The sequence below is a fragment of the Giraffa tippelskirchi genome, chromosome 9, assembly GCF_054371585.1.
Source record: "Giraffa tippelskirchi isolate mGirTip1 chromosome 9, T2T-mGirTip1v1.2.pri, whole genome shotgun sequence".
NCBI lineage: Eukaryota > Metazoa > Chordata > Mammalia > Artiodactyla > Giraffidae > Giraffa > Giraffa tippelskirchi.
Window position 1 is genome coordinate 130,407,750 of NC_137283.1, and position 6,511 is coordinate 130,414,260.

Consider the following 6,511-nt stretch of genomic DNA (forward strand, 5'->3'; position numbering starts at 1 on the left):
AAACAAAAAGGCTGCGCGTGAAGGCGCTGCGGCTCGAACCCCGGGGATGAACGCGTGCAACTCCCAAATGGCCCGGGAAGCTGTTTTGTCAAGCGAGTGTTAATCACTCTTCCACCCTTGGCTGCGGGGGTGGGGTGGGGTACAACATTCCTCAGAGCATCCGATTTCCAAGTGATGAAGCTAGGAGGGGTTAAACCTAAGCGATTCTACACGTTTTGTGTATTTCTGCAAAAAAGGCCAAGTGGCAGGTCATTGCTCCACTGTCCCACGACTTTTGGCCTTCGGCAAATGCCGCTGGTTCTGGACTCCTTCGGAAAGGAATATTGGTTTTTTTATTTTTTAGTTTCTTGTTTCTTTTTTAAAAAATATATTTAAAATTTTTTTGTTTGGCTGCACCAGGTGGGTAGTTTCAGCGTGTGGGATCTAGTCTCCAGACCAGGGATGGAACCGGGTCCCCTTGTATTGGGAGGCTGGCTTTGCAGCCATTGGATTACCAGGAAAGTCCCTTGTTTGTTTTTTAATATATAGACAGACTAGGTTCCTACATCTGCCTATTATTATTTGAAGATGAAAGATTTGCAAGAGCTGAATTATAAAAGGCAATGTTCCAACCTAGAGGACCAGAGAGTTGAGTCATAGGATTTGGGCCTAGAGCTCTCCCAACATCTTATCAGCATCCTCCAAAATAAGTCTTGAGTGTCATCTATACAATTCTGTCACTCTTGGAATTTTGCCACTCAATGATAATTAGCAAATTCTTTTGTGGGTGATGGCTGTGTGTAGAATAATATTGAAATCTTGAAAAGTTATGATGTAGAACCAGTTAATCAACCCCTCTGTGCCCGTGTCTCTTATTTAAATTACTTCTTACTTATCATAGAGGTCCATCAAACTTGGTAACAAATGTTATGCTTCAAAGAAAAGATGATATAGCAATGTCATAATTTTTGTTCGAAATAGCTGAACTTCCTCTTGAAAGTTGTAGAGAAAAACCCCAAATGTAAGCTGTAATGTTTCTGCTATTCATTCAATTACTGTGTAGGAAAGAAATCCATCCAATTAATACCCAAGAACCTATAATGACGTACCTGTCAGAAAGGTGAAATAAGGTTTGCTTCAGATAATGAAATCAGTAAGGATAGGTATCTAATGCATGTTTCAGTGCCCTAGAATTACTGTTAAGTTAAATAAAATGAAACTTGCAGAATAGTTGCTACAGTGCCTGACACACAGTCAGCTCTCAATAAATTTTAAGTTATATATAAAATGTAACCCTTAGCAGATGCTAAGCTATCTGAGGAAATGGCTTATCATTTCCATTTTGTAAACATCTTTTAGGGTGTCTGTAATGTGCTAAGTTCTGTGCTTTCCATATATAATTGCAGTAAGATATCCCCCTATTCTCAAGAGGATCACAGCCATGGCCATCTATGGCCATCGCAGTGGCTGTGTGAGCAAAGGTTTTTAAAAATTGCCACATTCAATAGCAAAAGCACATTTTAAGCAAAGAAGTAGTACAGGGAGAGAATTGATGTGTGTCAAAACCAGAAAAACCTTCTTAAAGTAAAAGAAACCAAAATTGGGATTTCTAGAAGGATCAGTTGAGGACTAGCAGACTGTGTGTGTGTGTGTGTGTGATGCAAGAGAGGAAAGACCAACGCCTCAAGGGGTTAGGTGTTGCTGGAGCAGAGATGTGGTTGAGGAGAGTAAAAATGCTTGGAATATTAAGAGTCTAATATACCATGACAAAGCATTTCAGCTTTATTCTGTAAGCACTGGTGAGTGATTTTAACAGAAGAATGGAATAATCAAAGTTCGTTTTATGAAAGTTACTCTGACAGCCATATGAATTTAGAGAAGCCTGATACTAGAGACAAGGAAATCATTTACAAACTCACTGAAATAGTTCAGGCAACAGATAATGAGAAGATGTATACTAAGGATGGAAATAAAAGAAAATACTTGAGGGATATTTGGAAACAATCTACAGAACTACCTGAATCAGAAATGTGGGTGGACATGAACATGAAGTCTAGATAGGCTTCCAGGTGTCTAGCCTGCTCACGTGGGTAGATGCTGATGGCTCAGAAAACACAAAGAACCCGGACTAGAGGAATAAGAGCAGGTGAGAAGAGCATGTTCCTTCGTTCTGTTAATAGTGCTCAGGGAAACAGCAATGAATTTGGTTTTGGGTTTTGAATCAGTTAGGCCCAGCTGATCCAGACAGCAATAACAACAAACTCCAAAAAAAAATAGAGGTTTATTTCTTACTCAAGTCATATATATATATATGTATATGTATATATATATATATATATTTTATGTGGTGAGAGGTTGACACATCATCTTCACTTAAGGATAAAAAGTTTGGAGCCTATTTCCTCTGGAAAATTGCCATTTGGCATAATATGGGGAAGGGAATAAAATTAATAAATTTTAGAAGGCTGAGGAACACATACATTGAGCAGATATCTAGAGGACAACCAGAAATATGAGATCTGGAGTTTCGTGGAGTGTTTAAAGATATAAATGTGGGAATCATTTTAAAAAAGAAGAAAAAGTGGAAATTAAAATGATAGGAATTGATTAGTTTTCCCATGGAAATTTTGTAAGTTTGAGACCAGGACCAAAGACAGAGCTCTGAAAAGCAAAATGAGAAGATATGCAAAAAATAAAGAAAAGAAAATGAAAAAGAACAAACACTTGCTCTAAAAGAATGGTGAAGGTGGCAGAAGATGCATTACTAGAGCAAGGTGTAGTGGAAACACAGGAGGAAAGAATTCCAACAAGGAAGGAAAGATCTGAGCTATTAAGTGATACCAAGGGGTTTATAAGTGACTTTAAGACAACGTATTAAGTGTATGGAGGTGGAAAATTCTTTTTACAGCAAGTTGAGCTATAGACATGAAGAAATAAAAACTGTGAGATGATGTTACCATTTTACAGGGGATAAAAAGAGAGAGGGGGAAGGCTGGATCAGTGGAGGGATTTTGGTTTTGGTGTGTAAGAGACAGGAGAATGTTGGTAAGATGAAGAGAGGAAGCAGAGAAGGAGAAGCAGCTACAAAGAAAAGGCACTGGACCTGACTGATGGCTAATGGTCCTTTAGAGGGAAGGAAACAAGGAGATCAATAGCCCTGGGGAGGATTTTCATATGAGTAGAGAGTGTGTTTCAGTGATGACAGTAATCCAGGCCTGGGAACAAATCAAGAAAGCAAATTTAATCAAGGGAACTAGAAATGGTGTGGGGAAGGATGGGTGTATTGTGATGATGAGAAATAAATCCAAAAGGACTTCAGTTGTCTTAAAACTGCGAAGAAAATAAGAATCAATTCCTAGAAGGAACACAGAAAGAACCAATGATAAATAAATATTTAAAAAAGAAAATAGGGCAAGATTTATACTTGATCAAACTTAGGTAAACTGAGAAATAGAAATATGGATTATTAGAGCTAGAGGATCCTAAACTTTCCATTTATACATTTATTCCATTTATGCCACCTATTAATGCAGATATTATTATATGGTGAGATTGTACAGTACTTATCTTTCTCTATCTGACTTATTTCACTTGGAAAAACATCCTTAAGGTGCATTCATGCTGTTGCAAATGACAGGATTTCCTTCATTTTTATAGTTGCTCGTTGAGAGGTTTTTTGACTACTGATTCATCTTCTTTTTTATTAGTGGTTAAGATTTTCTATTTTTTCATGATTCTCTTGGTAGGTTGTACGTTTCTAGGAAATTATCCATTCTAAAATATGTGCTTTATATAACATATCAATATGCTTTTCATAACACATCAATGAGAATTAAAGTTAGGATTAAAAATGTAAAAACCCCAATTCCTTCAACAAATATTTATTGAACACCCACTGTGTGCCAGACACTGTTCTAGCAGCTTGGGAGATGTCAGTGGACAAAACAGACAAAATTCCCTGCCTTCAAGGAGCTTATATTCTAACAGACATCTAAGCCACCAGCTTTTATATTTTACCTTAAAAACATATTACAAATTCACTTTACAAATGGTACATGTGGACCCAATATGCTTTTTTAAAAAAATCTTTGGATTTATGAATGACTACAGGATGAAAGAAAGCGGGCATGTCCTGGAGAAAGGATGCTAGGTGAGAGTCCCTGAGTAAGAAGTATGGAAAAAATTGAGACCACATTAAAAAAAAAATGGACAAGGGCTTCTGTCTTATCCAGAAAATAATAACCAACAAAAAATAAAAATTAGACTTTGAGCTAATTTCCCATTTTGAATGTGACCTGATGTTTCCCTGCTCTTTTTGATGGACAGGATGACCTCAACTTGGGCATGACTTACTCTCCACTTCGAGACTGGAGTGAGAAGCTGCCATGTGCAGGGATCCAGGGAAGATAGGGACTCACAGCTGCTGTTGCCACCACGTGCCTCCTGAGTGAGACCTGTTTGCATGTTCAAGAGCAGGGTCTCAGTTCTTATATATCCTCTCTTTTTTTAATTTGTTTTTTTTAACTTCGTATTTTATATTGGAGTGTAGACATTTAACAATGTGATAGTTTCAGGTGGACAGCAAAGGAACTCAGCCATACATATACATGTACCCATTCACCCCTGAATTCCCCACCCATCCAGGCTGCCATATAACATTGAACAGAGTTCCCTGTGCTGTACAGTAAGTCCTTGCTAATTATCCATTTTAAATATAGCAGTGCCTACACATCCCCTCTTACCAATCATCTTATGAATATTACTTTTAAAAATTATAATATCTCTCTGCTTAGCTAGACTCTTTTGTAAAAGGTTGTACATAGAAAATGTTCCTTTCTGGGAAAAGGATTCATTTGTGTGTGAATGCCAACAGAATCAAACTTGTTAACATTTTTGGTATTTTATTTCAATGATATAATTATGTTTTCACACATAAAACCTGTGAAAAAGACAGTATAAAACCCTGAACAGGAGGGAGAGGGGAGGGAATTTCAAAAGGGAAGGATTACATGCATACCTATGGTGGATTCGTGTTGAAGTTTGACAGAAAAGAGCGAAATTCTATAAAGCAATTATCCTTCAATAAAAAATAAATTAATTAAAAAAAAACCTGAACATAATACGTATGAGAGATCTTTTTGAAGATATGTTAATTTTTTCAATTCACTTACTTTATTTATGGTTTATGAAATATGATGGTATCAGTAGCTTTAAAGATCTAAAAGAAAGGTTATTCTTTGTAGAAAATTGTTTCATCCCCACTCTGAATTATGTACAATAAAAACTGTTAATGTTGTTGTTTAGTCAGTTAGTTGTATCTGACTCCTTTGTGATCCCATGGACTGTAGCCTGCTAGGCTCTTCTGTCCATGGGCTTTCACAGGTAAGAATACTGGAGTGGGTTGCCATTTCCTTCTCCAGGGGATCTTCCCCACCCAGAGATCAAACCAACATCTCTCGCATTGCAGGTGGATTCTTTACCACTGAGCCACTGGCAAAGCCCCAAAACTGTTAATAGTAGCATATATTTTCTAAAGCTAAATTTTGTATTCATAATCTTAGTAACACAAACAAGATTTATCCCTTACTGTTGGGATGGGTATGAAGCAATATACATTATGGATATGAAGCAATATACATTATGGTATGAAGCAATATACTTTATGATGGAAGTGCATTAAAGAACGGCTTCCTAATCATACTCAGTCTGGACTTGAGGAACTAAACACTGCAGTCAGAATCAAGCCTTTTTCTTAATCTATTTTTTTTTTTTGGCCGCACCACACGGCAGGTGGAACTTCCCTGACCAGGAATCAAACCTGTACCCCCTGCAGTAGAAGTGCAGAACCCTGATCACTGGACCACCAGGGAAGTCCTCAAGCCTAGTTTAGATGTTTCTGATAGGCTGGTTTTTAAAAACATGCATCTTTGGTTAAAAAAAAGTGATTGTTAGAATGGCTGTGATCACTTTAGAATTTGTTTTAAAGCAGACATTTTATTTATACTGGTCTCTGGACAGTTCTAGGTATTTTTATTGCAGTGGTCTCCTTGAGGTTCCACATGAATGGATCATCCATGGCAATCAGAGTAAGTTATTTAGAGAAGATTGTGCTGGGTCTTCAGTAAGGACGTAGGCCTCCAAAGCATCAAGTGCAATGACAAACTATCTGCGAAGTCTTTGTCAGCAAGGTCTCCACTACTGCTGATTTGCCAGAACCTAGGACCTCACACTGAGGCCATTATAAAAGGAGCTTTTGAATCACCCTAACTTGAGATAGATCTAAAGACCAAGTCAGTGTACTCAAGTAGCTAGGAATTTTATTTTGCATTATTAGAAAGTCAAACACATGAATGAGTTCTAAACTCAACAGTAAGCTAAAATTCTCTTTTTTCCCTTACAGTTGAATTGGCACTTCTATGGTCAACATTTTATGTCAATAAAATTTCATTTGAGGTAGTTGACTTAATAGAGGTCTTTTTTTTCAGTCTGAGGATCAGATTCTTTGTGAAAGGTGGCATTTCCAAACTTGAGG